The 16,658-nt window shown below is 42.2% G+C and overlaps 1 pseudogene; it reads left to right on the top strand.

The window, feature by feature from the left end:
* Nucleotides 1-16,658, top strand: part of LOC118777599 — a 28,244-nt pseudogene continuing 11,586 nt past the window's right edge.

The following is a 16,658-nucleotide window of genomic DNA, read 5'->3' as shown; positions in this document are numbered from 1 at the left end:
ACATTGACCTTAAGTACGTTTACTTAGCTGCAGCTGGGCTAGAGTTAATTCTCCAATCAGCAATATGGAAGGGGCATAGGGGGCTGGCACGACATAGGGAAACGGGGAAATAGAAATTACAGTTTGTATTCCCAGCCGTAAGGTCCGAAATCGGAAATCTGATAAATAGCAACCCAAGATCGCCATGAAAAAGTTTTCTCGTATGCCAAAATCGGAGGGTGGTGGATTCGCAGGGGGCGCTGGAACGGGGTCCGGTTGCGGTAACTACATTGGGAAAGTCTACAGTATCGGTCGATACCAGGTGACTGTGGAAGAGCTGATTGCAGAAGGTACGGTACCATGCTCTAGTTACTTTCTCTTTTATTTTAACATGCATGTATGTTGTTATTAGCCTTTGCCGCGTTAGAGCTAGCTTTACTTGTTATGTTTACTAGTTATGATTGTATAGCTATTTTTATTTTTCAGAATGAATTTTCAACGTGTATATATGAAGTGTACAGTTTGAATTAAGCAAATTACACGGCACAGAAACAAGGTGAACCAGTCGTGTATCTAGCTATTCAAACACGTTCCCCCGGTATACTGCCTCCGGTATATCCACTCAGTTTACCACGGACTGAATAATTACACGTTTTTGGACTGCTTCAACGGTAAATTCGTAACAGCAGTGGTGATTTTTTCTCTCTCCTGCTACGTTAACCCCGTTTTTTTCGTCCTCAGATTATGTCACTCGCCCCCTAGATGTATGTTCTACAGAATGAACTGTACTGTAGGTCATCTCAAAGAATGTGTTCACTACGCAAAGTACAACAAAAATGCGATGGCAAAGTAACTCTCAGTACTTCGTATAACAGTACTTGCACGCACACACACACACACACACATACACATTCGCATAGGTCTACCTTTGGGCACCTTAATCCTTAAATCTCACTTTAGGTCTAGGGTTAGAGTTGAAAACATTGCATCCCTGTAATGGCAGTTCTCAGTGAGTGTGTCACGTGCTTAAGTCATGCTCACACTTGCTGCTTTGCAAAATTTATTTTCATATCCATGTTCAGGTGTCTACACAGACAGTTTGAGAATATTTTATTAGAAACTGGAGAGGTTTGATGTGTTCATGATTAACGGAAAATCGTTTATATTTGTGTATCTATGCTTGTATCTGCTTTTTTGCAGTGTAGTTTCAATCACAAATGGACAGACTGTGGGACTATACCACATTCCACTGTCTGAGGATTTAACTAAAGAGTTTGCAGTGGTAGCCCATAATTGAATATCTCCTTTATTCTCAAGCTCATCTGTGTCCAAGATGAATAGTATACAAATGTTAAACTGAAAGAACTCTGACTATAAGGTTTATTTAACTTTTTGCTGGCAAAGTTCTTTTAGGCTTTGTTAAGCCACTGTAAAAACTGTACAGTAAAATTCAGATCATTATGTAAAATACGGGATGTCCTGCCTCAGACTGTGGGCAAGTCAACAGTTAAATGAAAGCTGCTTAATTCATAGCCACATGTGAGAAGTTACAACTTCCCAGGCACTCCTCCCCTGCTCACACCCTAGATGATTTTGCAGGAATTTATGAGCAAATAAAAACTTGCCTTCCTCTTGAGAGGAACTAGAAGCACTGCACAGTGCCCAGATGAGATTTATGAGCTTTTCAGGCTACACTCTCCTTCAGTTCCTGAGTTTCTGTCAAGGTTCTTTCAGTGCAGGCATGGGAGGGTTAATAAAAGACGCATACCCAGGAAGAATCAACTAATTACAGTCCTAACCCTTTCACAGCTTCCAAATTACTCCATAATTGGGAGCTGCATGATAAATGAAAACAAGTAGTGGAAGAGTCGTCACAGACCCCAGAGTGACGTTGTTCTTCTGAATAACTGGATTCACTTGTAAACAAACAAACATACTTTTACACGATGGTCCACAAAATATAGCAGACACAATACCCGTGTCAGCACTGGTGCTGTATTGTATTTGACTGCTTTATAATGTTTCCCCATCTGGTTTTATGTGCTGTCTATCCTCTCAACAAAGTACAATCAAAGACAGAACAGCTTGTTGGTATGATTATGGACGCTCTGCAGGGTAGCTAGCTGACCACTGTGGTAGGCCAGAATCTGTCTTTGGGTGCTGCTCTGACTGTTCAGGATTCTACTGGCATCTTGAAACGTTTCATTCCTCAGATGAAGATGTGGACCCTTTGAATGCCTCACAGTCCTCAGTGGTGTTTGCTTGATGGGGAGATTGTTTATAGGGGATTCTCTGTAAACCTTGGACAGAGGTGGTTTCCAAACAGCTTAATGCAGTTAGGTGAATATGATAGGGCTTTTGACAAAGCTTGAATCAAAAGGACAATATTTAAATCCTCTCCAAGGACCACAGAGCCCCTCCTGTCTGACACATTAATTACAGCAGAAAGTTGCACAGCAGTAACTTAAGGTGATCATCAAGGTTAATGAAAGAATGTGGTTAGTTAAGGTAGGTTAATGACTGAATGTGTTATTGTTGACAATTTTTTATGTAGAGAACAACTACAAAAAAGAAAGTAATAGCTAGCGGGCTCACCCAGTGTTTTGATAAGTGGGGAAAGCTGTTATCTGTTCTGTAACATCACCTGAGAGGTAACAAAGATGACTGTGGCTACTCAAAGTTGTGCAAGGCTGCAGTTGAAGGCTGTGTGGTTTGTCCAGTGAAACCCAGTGATGGTAACGTAAACAGCAGCAAAGCAAACATAGTCTCCATGCAAATGATTGCATCAGTCAAGGTAAATCTGTGGTATATGTTCCCTGCAAAGTCTTATTTAAACTGTTTTGTTGACCAAGGACATTTTGCTAGTCTTAGCCAGGTCTGAGCAAAATTGAGGGGTTTTTCAAATGAGATGGTTGTAAATGATTCAGTCAATGCTGCGCTGGAATTGAGGGATGTGAACTGATGTACACAAAGCTAGCTTACTGAGTTAAAGGTAGGTCTGACCTTTAAACCTGGAAAATTTGAGGAATTTGATGGCATAGTGGAATACCCCATATGTATCCTCCTATCAGGAAATGTAGTGCTTGTATCTAATGTACTAAGAAGAAAGCGTCTTATATGTAATATGTAAGTATCTTTCTCTAAGATTCTCTATTTTTGCTAAGCTCTATATCCTGCTGCAGATGAACCTAATTCATTTAATAAGCCATATCTGTTCAACACACTTTCCACGCTAATCAAATTAGGCATAGAGGGCAGGGTGGAGGAGGGGGAGGTGGCCAGCTGTACTGTAATAAAGCATCAATTATAAAAATTTGTTGGCAAAAATACCATTTTTGAATAATGTGATTAAATGACAAGAATCTAGACCTGCAAGTACTCAGAGTGCCAGTCCCATTAGTTCAGAGGCTTGCTACATGCAGTATTATAGCCCAGAGAATTCTGCTCTTTGATCTCTTTGGTCCTTTGATGATTATAACGTGTTTTATTTCATGCATTATACCCTCAAGCAGCCATTAAAAAGAGCATGTCTACTCTACTATGTATTACTTTGTAACAGACTTAGTACTTTTTTCATCAAGCATGACATGTATAAATGTGTGACAGTGTAAAAACCTCTGAATTTCAAAGGCCAAAGCAGTGAATCAAGGAAAAAAAGCCAGACTGTTTCTGATTGGTCAGGCTCAGTTACTATTTCCATGGTGACCAGGGGGGTGGGGGGCTGGGGAGAAGCATAACGCAGCATGTACAGTATTTGCGTACTGTATCAGTGGTGAATGAACGGATTGTGCGTTTTGTTGTCCTGCCCTCTCATTCTGTGGCAAATGCTGGTGCGATGCAGTGCTCGGTCCCACCACGGAGGTCACCCTCTTTGTGTTTGCTCATTGAGGCTCACTGTTTCCTGTCTGTCTATGGATGAGCTCTCTTTGTGTTATCCATAATGAATATCTGAACTCTCGTCCTCGTCTGTTGGGGAAGAAGCATTTGCTTCAGTGTGCTGTGAAAACATGAGAACTGAAAAGCCACTTTGGAAAAGTTGTGGCTGTTTTTTGTTTGTTTTTGGCTGTCCTTTTTCGCACTCTGGTGATTCAACATTGTTAGTTCCGTTAACTGCCTTGTGACTTAAACAGTGAATCAATAATACTGTTACTGTGACCACCCCCTTCTCTCATGGCCAGTAAGAACACCCTCTGTTCAGGGGTGCATCCCCTTAGCATTGTCTTTTCACCGTCTCGTAACAACACAAAGCTACTGTCTTTAGGGAGTGAATGAAGATCTTGTTCCAGGGAAGCCAAGTCACAAAGAATTAGAATATCATTGCTCAGATTTATAGCAGACCAAAATTCTTGTTAGACGAAAGTTAGTGATTGCATTTAAAATGCAGTTTAGGGTCAACCAGATGTTATATTTTATTTTACCAAAAGGTACCCATTGTGTGTGGGGGCTGGGAAAAGATGTAGATGTTTACTGTACTCTACACTGAGGGCATGTCAGAGTGGTGGATTCTGGTTCTGAGCTGAAATACATTAACAGAGCAGACAACATGTGGAACATGATTAAAGTGATTTTTAAATAGTCTAGGGAGTTCAGATTGTCCGATTTATGAACGGTAATGTAAACATGCTGAAGAGAAGCACTGTAGCAGGGAGATAGTGACTCATATCGCTTAAACATAGATGTGTTTTTCAAACCTTTTTCCTCACTACCCACCTCATTATAGTACTTGTGCTTGTGACAATTGTTGAACTTATCCTAAATTTCATTTAGCACTAATGATTTTTTTGTTGTCCAGATGTCTAGACTTTGCAGTTGGACTGACACATTTATCTTGCATTATCACTGCTAATCTGATATGGCTAGCTATAGTTCTGAAATGAACTAATATTAACTAATTAACTAATATGTCCTAAACAGTCCATGGTGTGCTCACTGTGAAGAATTCCAATGTGAATATACATTGCCATTTACATTTGTATTGACATTCTATGGAAACAGTGCTATAATTTATTTTGCAGCACAGCTCAAGACTTTGCAACTATTTGTTGTATTATGTGTACTATATGTATTTTTTCTGTTGCCTTTGCCTGCAACCTTCACTCAATAAGTACAAGCTTCTTCTCTTCTCTCATACTGCTGCAAGGTTTGGCACCGCATGAACCAGCAGAGTGTAATCTGAGGCAAATATTGAAAATGCTAATGGTGATGTTAACCAGCAGTGAACCCCCTATTTCTTCACACTGATTGGTCTAGCACCCTGCCATGTTAGTCGCCCCAGTGTTTACGCAGCAATGCTGTGGGGAATGCTGTTCAGTCCTGCTGCATAACACTGACCCCATGATGTAACCATGACCCCATGATGTAACCATGATGTAATCCCCTCCCCCACAATATGCAGACGTGGATGAGTGTCTTCTGTGAAATAGTTCATTAGGCTGTCTGGTGTGCTGTCACTCCTGTCTGACAGCTCTATAATAATAACCTGCCTGAGGGTCCGGAGCTGAGCTGGGTCAACACTTTGGGTCACCAAAGCAACTCACTGGTTGCCTATCAACAAATGCAGGAAACCCTTCAAGCCCTGGAAGCCATTGTGTTGCTCTTCAGAGCCTCTTTGACACGTTTCTTTTCTTAATTGATGGTCCCCTCCCATCCTTAAGGGGGGGAGGCTTTCGGATAGGGATCATATTTGTTGTACACGCTTACTGGACAGGCACAGGAGGAACACTGGGGCATTTTCAGCTGTGGAGCTCTTATGAAGATTTTGCATTATTGCATTATTGTTGTTTTAGCAGGTGTTCTTATCTGAAGCAAGTTTCATAGGTCACAATTTTTACATGTTATCCATATACAGATTGTGGGTTAAGTACCTTGCCCAAGGGTACAGTAGCAATACCCCAGCTGGGAACCAAACCAGCATCCTTTTGTTTGCGAGCCCTGCCTGGAGATTTCTTACCTTTGACAGATTTATAAGATTCAGTTAACATTCAGTGAAAGGACAGTGTTCCTGTGCATCTGTTTTCTCCCTTTCTTGCACAAAAGGGGGCAGTTTACTAATGACCTAAATTCCTGACCCCAAACTGCCAGCTACTCTCCTTGCACAATCGGAGGAATTTGTCAGGACAGTTACATCCTTATTAAACTACAATGAACTGCAGTGTTGATTTCCCAAGTGGACACAACATGCCTCCTTTTTAGGCTGTTGCTGAAACATTCCTTTTATCTCAACATTTTGTATATTATTGAGAAAGTGCACTGGCATGTTCTGGTTGAGTGGAAGGCTACAGAAATCGTGCTGTTTGTAAACCCCCTAAGCCTCAGTTAACTTAATGACCCTCTTATTGGTTATCCACCCCTTCTCATTACATGTGCAAACTACATATATTTACTGCAGAACACAGGCCTGACCACCGGTACATCAACAGGGTGATTTAAAATGACAGTTTGTAGGGCTTATTCTGCACTCAAGCCAAGCGGCCTGCTGACGCAGCCTCTTGGGAACCCGTTGTGACCCTTATATAGTCAGGCTGGTTTCATGCAGAAGGTACATAGTTAAAAGTTACATAAGAGTGGAGCAGAGTCCTTCATGCAGAGATGTTCCTGGGCCCTTAGCCAGTTTGAAGTGTTCAGGGTGGATCAGTGTTGTCCATGCTGTCCTTCATTAGGGGCCTTTGAATGATCACCCCCCTGGTGGCCCTGCTCTGTGTGCCTGTTCCTGATGTCTGACACCAGGCGCTGTGCCGAGGAGGAATAATGCAGACACTTTTGCCAAAATAAGCAGCGGGCCTCAAGAGCAGGTTTGGTTTTCTCCTTGTGTGCTGTCAAGGCATTTTCAGCCCAAAGCGTTCATAAGAGGGAGGACACGTCCTTCAACAGCCCCATCTGGGCTGCCCTGCTTCTCGCTCTGTTAGAGTTTTGTCAGCACAACTTGGCTTCTCTTTTAACATGTCCAGAGCTCCTTTATCTTTGAGGTATGATGATTCATCGTCAGAGTGACAACACAGAAACAGGGGTAGTTTTCAGGGCCTTATAATGCACAGACTTGGCAGCTTCAGATGTACAGGAAGCTTGATATAAATGAGCAATGACTTTCTGGCTCTATTAAATAGCCAAAACGTTTTTGTTTTTCATGGCAACCTAGGCCACGTTGGGCCCACTTGAAGCATCACACTGCCATCAAATTCCTCCACAGACCGGGAGACTTCTCAGTCCATCTGTATCATGCACACATTCACAGAGGTATGCTGGGCCAAAGGGGACTGGAGATTTCACATAATGACCTCATTTCATACTTTCCCTTTTTATTTGACAGTATAGTTAGGTTCTAGTTTTTATTAGCTTGTTGATATTGTAACATTATTCTCAGAGTGGTGCTGCATGTCAGTCCCATGTGTGATATCCTGTTATCTGTCATGTTGCCATGTATTTGAACTGCCTGCTGGGGTAGGCATTGCGATCATGATGTTTCTGGTTTCATTGCCCATCCCAGCTTATTTGTGGTCCTTAAACAACTAGGCTTACGTTATTGCTTTTTTAAGGTTCTTAAAGGCAAGGTCAGGAATAGCAGTGTAAAGGCTGGAATATTCCTCCTCCATGAATGGTTTTATCTTGGATTTTGAAACATCCTTTTAAGGTTGCAGTTTGTTGCTGTATAGAATGCTCATTGATCAGGCCTAGGCATTTTCCTCTGTTTTGGCCTGTTTTCATCCGCTCAAGTGGCTACAGACTTAGAGCAGTTAGGAACGAGGCAAAGGACATGTTGGCAAAGGATATGTTGCTCGGACGCTTATTCCTTGAACACCAAGTCAGCAGTCATTTCAAGTCAGTAAGTGCTTGGCATGTCCAATAAAACATTTTCTCTTGGTTTTCAGAAAGGAAAAAGTTACCTTTAAGCCTGAAAATAACATCTCTGCCATAGATTTCTGTGTCCCATGTGTTTAGAATCATTCTGTGTGTGTGTGACAGATGCCTGACTCTGAATGATGATATTGTGATGGTGGTTCCTGGTGTGGTAGACAGACTGTTCTGAACATCACCTGAAATAGACCAGCCCCTGTGCATCGTGTTCCAGAAGAATGAAATGAAGTCAGATGTGTTGGTCAGAGCAAGGTGTCACTTAAATATCTGGACTGCATACTAAAACTAAAGATGCTCTCTTTTTTTGGATGTTGGCCTACTCCAAAAGTACATTTTTAAGCACTTATGGCTTTTGTAAACTCCAGAGCAGCGGTCATCAAAGGCACATCTGAACTCTTGTCTCTTGTTTCCAGAACTGGCAACAAAGTTAACGTCTTGTGATTAACTGTGGAATACCTTTTACTGTGGAAATGTAAATAAAACCAATACAGAATTGTAGGACTGGAAAATGCTGAATGAGACCTTGCAGGAAGCTGCCAGTGGAACATTGTAGCTTGTACTCATTTAGTGTGTAGAGAGAGCCGGACTATGATATTGTCAGATAGACTAAAGCACTCTCATTCCTGTTTATTTAAGGATGTTCAGAGGAAGAAGGTGACATAGTAAGAGGAACTAAATCCAAAGATAAATGCTTCTTGCTAAACCATCCAACACTACTAATGTATTGAAGAAGACACATAATCAAATCACTGCCTTTCCTGTGCGTTAAATTCATAGACCTAAGTACACTGAAATTCTCCACCCTTGGTTTATCAGGATGGGAGGAGAAGCATTCTTCCTTGTTCTGGCTGGAAAGCAGATCTCTCTTTATAGCAGCTGCAGTGGAGTATTATCAAACCCCCCCAAAGGAAAAAACCTCAGCTGTCTGAGTCCACACCCCTGTGGGAAATGTATGGAACGTCCCGTAACGTACGTGTGCAGGAGACAGGCTCCTAAAAAACACACACTCAGTGCTGCTTGAGTAAAAAATTGTAAATTAATTTTGTTTTAACTAATAAGCATTGTAATTCGATCTAAGAGACTGATGGGGTTTCAGGTGGCAGATTATTTGAACAAATGGCTGTTGGAAAGTCCTGTTTGAAAAAGTGTGTTCTCCGTATGTTTATCCTGTGTCAAACAGATGGAGCTCAGATGCCAAACATCTGTGTTCATGCGCAACTGAAATCTGTTCAGACATGGTTTTCCAGCATCAATATCACTCCTTAGTCTGTTACAGCACATGCAGCACTTTGTGTAAACTACCGAAACGTGCCCATTTCATCCCTCAAATGAAGAGATTGTTCTAGAGTCTAGTTTGGTCACTTCCTGTTACAAGTTAGGAGGCCACCTTGCAGTCTGTTCCTGGTACCCTGTCTTGTGTAGTTAACTTTCACTAAAGATCCAGCCAGAGGATGTGGGATGTGGGTGTCAATGTAGTTTACTCGGTGATGTAACAAGAGTTTGCCTTTGAACTCAAGAGAATTCCAGAGGGGTGACAGGACTCTCCCTCAGTGCAGGCAGCACTGCGGCCTCCAGACCTCACTCTCCACTGCTGAGAGAAGGGGAAGCCCTGTGCATGGTGCTTTTTTGCTACCTCCACTAATATCAGATTCTATGCACCAATTTAAATCTACAGGGTTATTTCTCATGTTGTATGGAATAGGCTATTTCCCACTATTGCCTTTATCTTCAGTTCAGGTGACAGAGGTTACATGGTTGTGGAATGAGGTACCTTTTTTTTGCAGTTAGTGACAATGTTGTGTCACAGTTTTCATACTGTTGTATGCTTTGATTTTTATTAAAGATTTATTTAATTTAATGTATGATGCAGAGTGGATTATTATTTTGTTTGAAACAATGGCACATGCTTTGCTTTAATGACAGTAAATGAGGCACACTTTACACGGTGGTACTCTGTACTGTACTATACTCTATACTAAGTTATGATGCTCAGAGAAATGCGTTCATCTTCCAGAGGTGAGTCTTCCCATGTGTGTCTCTTCCAATTTGACAATTTGAAGTCTTAACAGTAGTGCATTATTATAAAAAATGTGTAATGGACAATGACTGTTACTCTCATAGCCTCTTTGTAGTTCTTTCATACGACTGTATTAAGTGACAAAACTCTTCTTGTGCTGTAATGTCTCAGCTGACACCACTCATTTCATAATGAAACTCAGATCATAATCGCATCACATGGAAATACCCATGTCTCTTTGGCCCAGCTGTCCATTATCAGATCTGCTGACATGACCACGGTCCCACATGGAGTTTCAGAACCTGTTGATTATCAGAGCTACGGTCCTGTGCAGTGAGAGCTGATACGTCTTCTCCAGCTGTGCGATGCCATTAAGCCAAGGAGCTGTGCAACTGAGCCCTGCAACAAATCAGACAAGCTGTAGACATGGGCGAATGAGCTACTTTCCCTACTGCCATTTTAGGAAGAAATGAGGACTAGACTGGGTAGATAGCGGGGAGGGGTATGACACTTGCCGCTTGATTTATTGAGACTCAGATCCTGGACCATATGGCAGAGATTCGCAGCCAGGGAGAGGAGCTGTATCTCGCTGTCCTTTTGGCCACCTGCCTCAAACTCTCCCTGTCTCTGGGGCTCAGAGGGTGTCCCCAGACAGACACCATACAGCTGGTGTGGGGCTCATATTTTTCCTCCAGGAGCCTTCTGCGTCCTCTGAGATTCAGAGTGACTTTACCACCTGAAGGACTTCATGCGCAATACAAAGGTGATCTGTCCTGTGTGTATACTCTGCCTATCATTGGCTCTCACGGCCAAGTGCTGTTGTTCAGGCAATGAATTTGAAAGCTTTTTACATTTGAAGTTTTACTTGGCAAAGATTTTGGGTTGGATTGGGGAATGTCAGGGTGAGTCTTCACCCCTCTGCTTGCTCAGGAGCTCAGTTCAGCCGATACAGTGAAAAGTCAGCCCTTTTCCCCACGTAGAAATGATGAAATGAAGAATAGCACAGAAGGATTTCATGCTCTGTGGATAGCATTAAATCCTATATCTTGTGTTTATTATTGATGTAGCATCAATGATTTAGTGGGAAGAAACACTGGTAGTGGAAGTCTAGGATATCACAATGATCACTCTCACACTGCGTTCACAGGGGAGTGCTGTTTTACTGTGATTTGGCACTGTGATTTTGTTTTCAGAGGCTTAACCTGGTTATGTAATGCATGCACAGTCAGAGGAATTACCCTGCATTGCCACATAGCAGAAGGCCCAGCATGACACAGAGAATGCTCTCTGTTGTCTGTCACTGTACTTCTTTTGAGACGTGAGCTCTCGGAAATGTTGGTCTTGATTCGTAGTTCAGTCCTGTGCAGTTTCACGTTCTGTCTGTGAATAATTTTCTATTCCCATCTTGCAGATCGCCAGATTGTCTTCCCTGTCCAGTTACCTGCCCAGACTTCCAAAATAATGACCTTCCTTGTGACTGCATTTTAGTCTGCTGTTGTGCTCCTAATTATTTTGTTTTGTCTGTGTAAATTATACCCTGAGTCCCTGTGTAAATGCCCTTATCAGGCTTAATCTGTTTGCCCCCTGGATCTTGGTAAGGCTGCAGGGCAGTGACTCACAAGGCAAGCAGAATCAAACCCCTACAGAACGGGTTACTTCATGTGCTTTTCAGTGAGAATCAGTGCTTTTCATCTGTGGATCAGCTCTGGGTAATTCATTAGTCAGTCTGCATGGTTATGCTCTGACAGAGACTCTTATCTTAAAAAAAAAAAAAAAAAAGATTGCATGTGTTTTGTCGAAAGCAAATATACGTGTTCCAACTTAAAATGAACTCATGCAGCAAGGTTGTTTTTTTTTTTTTTTTTTTAGAAGACCCCAAGTCAAATTTAAGCTGGCATTTAGAACACAAACGACAGTCAAATAATTGACACTGTTTTTCAAAAGAACAGTTATGGACTAAAGCAGTTGAAAGGTATAGATAGTATTGGGCATTGCCAACAGAAGAGCTGCACTTGTGTTGCAGAAAAGATCCATTTGATGAAGCGTGTTGTCATCGCTACTGTAACTCCTACTTAGATTATAGTGTAATGTTTGTAAGGCTCTTGAAACAGTTATTTTGGAGATGTGCTTGGAAAGGTTTAAAAGTCTTTTCTTTGCTGTGTGTCCTCATTAGTGCTAAAAGAGGACAGGTTAGTCTGCAGACTGTGCAGATCAGGGGTGCTATGTTTGTCACTGACGCTTGTGCATGTGTCATTAGTGTCTGTTTATGCAACTTTTCGTGCCACATTTTTAGATGCACTGTGTAAGTCGCTGTTAATAAGAGCGTCTGTTAAATGACAATCATGTAATGTAATGGAAGGAATACGTTACACCATCCCAGCATGGACAGGAAGCTGGCCTGTCTCTGCAGATCCCTGGTGATTTCACATCAGCTTGCTTAGCAGCTGTTTTTGTTACGTGTGTATGTGTTCATGAATGTATGTATTTGTATGTACAGTGGATATAAAAAGTCTACACACCCTTATGAAATTGCAGTGCAGACTTATGCAATCAGGGTGTTGTAGTTTTTTTTTTTTAAATATTCCTTATAATTAACTATTTGTTTTTACTCTGGATTTTTGTTTGTTGGAAGATCACATTACAGATGGAGAAAGTCTGACATTTACATTGTTGCCATTTCTGTCTTTACATTTCAAAAACCTGCAATTTCATAAGGGTGTGAAGACTTTTCATATCCACTGTATGTGGTCAGGCAAATACTTGTTCACGCTCATCTTGTTGTGGCAATAAGAAAAGTCTTCATGCTTTACCAAGCCCCATTTCTTGTGATTTTGGAAAAATAAGAGAGCGAACACATTATTATTAAGTTATGCATAAATGTAATTTTAATACCGCAATTTGGCATACTCTAGAGCAGAGAACATAATAATTCTCAAAGGCATGGCTTTTATCATTTTGAATAAACAGTCTTTTGATGTGTAATACTTCATGGCAGAATTTTTACCTCTCAGATCTGCTCTACTGGCTAAACACAGTCTCTTCAGCTCTTTCTCTTTGTGCCTTTGTGAGCTGCTCTACCTCCTCAAATGAACCTTTAAACGTCTGAGCTCCTGAGGCCAGCAGAATCTGGGCAGCTGGCTAGCATTTAACAGCATCTTAGAACAGGACTCACACAATAAACCTCTAAATAGATATGAACTCAAAGTGGGAAAAGTCCCAGATTTCATCCCTCCCAGTCTAAGATTATTGAGGGCAGATGAAACTCAAGTTGTCAGCAATGAAAGGACAACCTGGCCAACAGTGTGGCGAGTTTCTGTTTGTTTGGGGGTATAATTAAAAAGGGTTTAACTGATGAAAAGGGCTTGATAATCTCAACGTGTCTGTGTCTACGGTGTTAATGGCGGGATGTAGTTGTGGGGGAACTAGACCAGTGACCCAAATAGTGTGTGCTCTCTCCTCCGCAGAGGAACTGGGGCTCACTCTGGACTGAGGATACTTCCTTTGTGTCCCTTCTGCTCCACACTGTACATCAATGTCACACCCAGTCCCAGTCTGCCTGCTAAATTCACTCAGCCTGTTGGTCACCGATTTATTTTTGCCGTGCCTAGAATTTGAACCTGTCTGTGTTTCTAAAAATGCCCCAATTTGTTAGCTGATGTCCTTAGCGAGCTTCCTGCTGTGGTGTGTGCTTTTTGGCCCGTTCTGTTCCCAGGTTCACTGAGTGATGGGTAGGCTGTGCTTAGCTGTTTCCCTTGTCTTTGCAGGAGGGTTCTCGGTGGTCTTCCTTGCTCGCACTCACAGCGGGGCGCGATGCGCCCTGAAGAGGATGTGTGTCAACAACGTCCCGGACCTGAACGTCCACAAGAGGGAGATCACTATCATGGTGAGCCCCTGAATCCACTCACCACTCCAACAGCGCCGTCTCACCAGCGGAGCAGCACAGTCTTCACTTTAGAAATATTAAGGAAAGTATTATATACACTGTGTCGGGTATAAATACACTGTAATAGTGACTCATTTCTTGAAAAATCTGCAGTATTGTGTAATATATATTGTGTACTGTATATTTTGTATATTGCAACACCACTGTTCCCCATTGAAAGTATTGTCCTGCCATATGTACAGTAACAGTCATTAATGAAATATGAATGTGTCCTATTCAGGTAGTGACCTTTGCACACCAGTCTGGAATAGTTGGTCTTTCACAGCTGGGTCTTAAAACAGCATTAATTGGTGATTGGTTATTGGTTATGATTATTACTTTTAAATTGGAAAAAAATCCCAGACCAAGGTATACAGTGCTTGGATTATCCACAGACAAATCTGCTCAGTTGCAGTAAAACCTGATCTTACTCCTAGCAGTGAACAAGGGGGTAAGAAAGGTTAGGTTGGTGACTTTATTTATGTGACCTCTTTAGAAAGAGCTGTCAGGTCACAAGAACATTGTGAGGTACCTGGACTCTGCTGTCAGCTTGGTGGGAGACGGTGTGTGGGAGGTCCTGATTCTCATGGAGTACTGCAAAGGTATGGCCTGCCACCCTCTGTGTTTCTACACTGTACCTCATTATTGCCCCCTCTGCACTTCCAGCTAGGGCATCTTTCAGTGATCTTAGAGCAGGGTTCCCCAGTCCCGGTCCTGAGGATCCAGTGTGTAAGCTGGTTTGACTTCAGAATTACCTCAGCCAATTAGTCAGGTTTAGCTGTTCAGTGAATGCTGATCTGGATTTTACATGTATGTACAATTATATGCTCTAATTGTTATGTTAAGGTGTTAAGAGAGATTTGTCTTCATAAGAAAAAGAGATTTCCATGAGCACATTTATGGCAATGTTGGACCCTTGTAACGGTATTTGACCATTATTGAGCTTAATTTTTGTTTTACCCTATAATAACTGGTACTCAGTTTATGTTTAATTCATTTATCAATCTTAATCACAATTTTTCTGAAGGCCCACAATTACAAAATTAAATTAAAGAATAGATAGTACTGTGTCCTCAAACAGACCTTGCTCTCAGCTGAGAACTGTCTCATTGTGGAACTGTACACATCCTGTCCCCGTACTGTCGCTGTATTTACTGTATGCACTTTTGTAAGTCGCTTTGGATAAAAGCGTCTGCTAAATAAATAAATGTAAATGTAAAGAAAATTGGCAAACCAGCAAACCAATTTCTGTTACTTCTAAGGACCTCTAGCAAGTAAGAGCCAAACAGATGTCAAATCCTGATTTTATTAGTATTTTTGTTAAACCTACTGCTCAATCAACTGTAATAACTTGAGCTCTGTTGAAGTGAAACCTCCTTACATGGTGGATCCCCTGGACCAGGATTGGGAAAGGCTGGTCTGGAGAATATAAAATCACCCATTAATTTCTCTTCATTTCTCATGTCTCCTCTTTTATTTAAGCTCAGAGAGATTTTCCAACTTGAAAATGGTCTTTGTTATTTTAGGTTAGCCAGTTAAGTGTACTAGATACATTATGAGGTAAGTCAGGTACTCACACTTGTAATGTGTGATGTCACATTTTAACCTCACGGTCACTTTCATTTGCTCTTTTTTGCCTCTCTGCTCTGCCTCCTGTAGGACATACTCTACTGAAACATGTGTTCCTCCTGTGTTCTGTGGGATCCAGTTGTGGTCCTGTTCTGGTGCTGTGGGTCTCTGGCACCTCTGACATGTCCCCTGTGTGTCCGCAGCTGGCCAGGTGGTGAAACAGATGAACCAGCGCCTGCAGTCAGGGTTCAGCGAGATAGAGGTCCTGACCATCTTCTGCCACACCTGCGAAGCCGTGGCCAGGCTGCACCAGTGCAAAACTCCGGTCATCCACCGAGACCTCAAGGCACGGAGCCTCTTTAGTCTACGCTCATGCCTTTTCCTCCCACACATCCTCTCCCTGCATGGTTTCACAGTGTGTGAGAGACCGTTCTGTCCACAGACCATTTGGGAACCTTTTTTCTCATTCCAAACAGCTACATTCTTATATCCTGCTGTTTCAGTCTCACTTCTCAAAGTGGAAACTCAAACGCCTTAATGTGTGACTTTGTGCAACTGGCTTTGTGATCTTAGGTGGAGAACATCCTGCTGAACGACCAGGGAAACTATGTGCTGTGTGACTTTGGAAGTGCCACACACAAAGTCCTCCTCCCGCACAGAGATGGTGTTACAGCGGTGGAGGACGAAATCAAAAAGTAAGCTGTGGTTAGATGTTACTGTGCGTGCGTGACGTGGTGGTAACTTCATTGTGCGCTGCTCAGTAAATTTCCATCAGATGGAAAAGGGAGGGAGGAGATTAAGGGTCAGAATCCTTTTCTAGCCAATCAGAAGACTCCTCTGAAGGTCAACGATGGTACCAGTAACCTAATGCAATTATCTCGGTGGGTAGTCAGTTAATTCAGTTGTATAACTGATTAGTTCTGGTTAGCCTGCTGTGCTTGCGCTTTGGTCCTGGTGTCTCTCTCCACTGTGCTGTGCAGTGGGAGTCTGTGTGCTGGACAGTCCCTCATATAGCAGCTGAAATCTTCCCCTGCATTTAGCCCAGTCAGGGCTACCTGAGGGACTGATCTCAGATCAGCGGTGCTCACTTCCCCTGGACTTTACACATGAGTCTGACTAGTCACATCAGTGTTTATGTCACCAGCACGATTCAAAAAATGAATTAATTGGATTAAATCGATATATTTTAAAAAGGTTGCAATAAAAAGATACATCTGCCGAGCCCACTGCAGTGGAACACATTGGCTTCATTGGCTGTGTAATTTCAGATGGTCCTTTATTCTCCTGTGCTGTGCTGTGTTGTGCAGATGTGGTGGTGAA

The sequence above is a fragment of the Megalops cyprinoides genome, chromosome 5, assembly GCF_013368585.1.
Source record: "Megalops cyprinoides isolate fMegCyp1 chromosome 5, fMegCyp1.pri, whole genome shotgun sequence".
NCBI lineage: Eukaryota > Metazoa > Chordata > Actinopteri > Elopiformes > Megalopidae > Megalops > Megalops cyprinoides.
The sequence above is the reverse complement of the archived record's forward strand: the minus strand, read 5'-3'. Positions and strand labels throughout refer to the sequence as shown.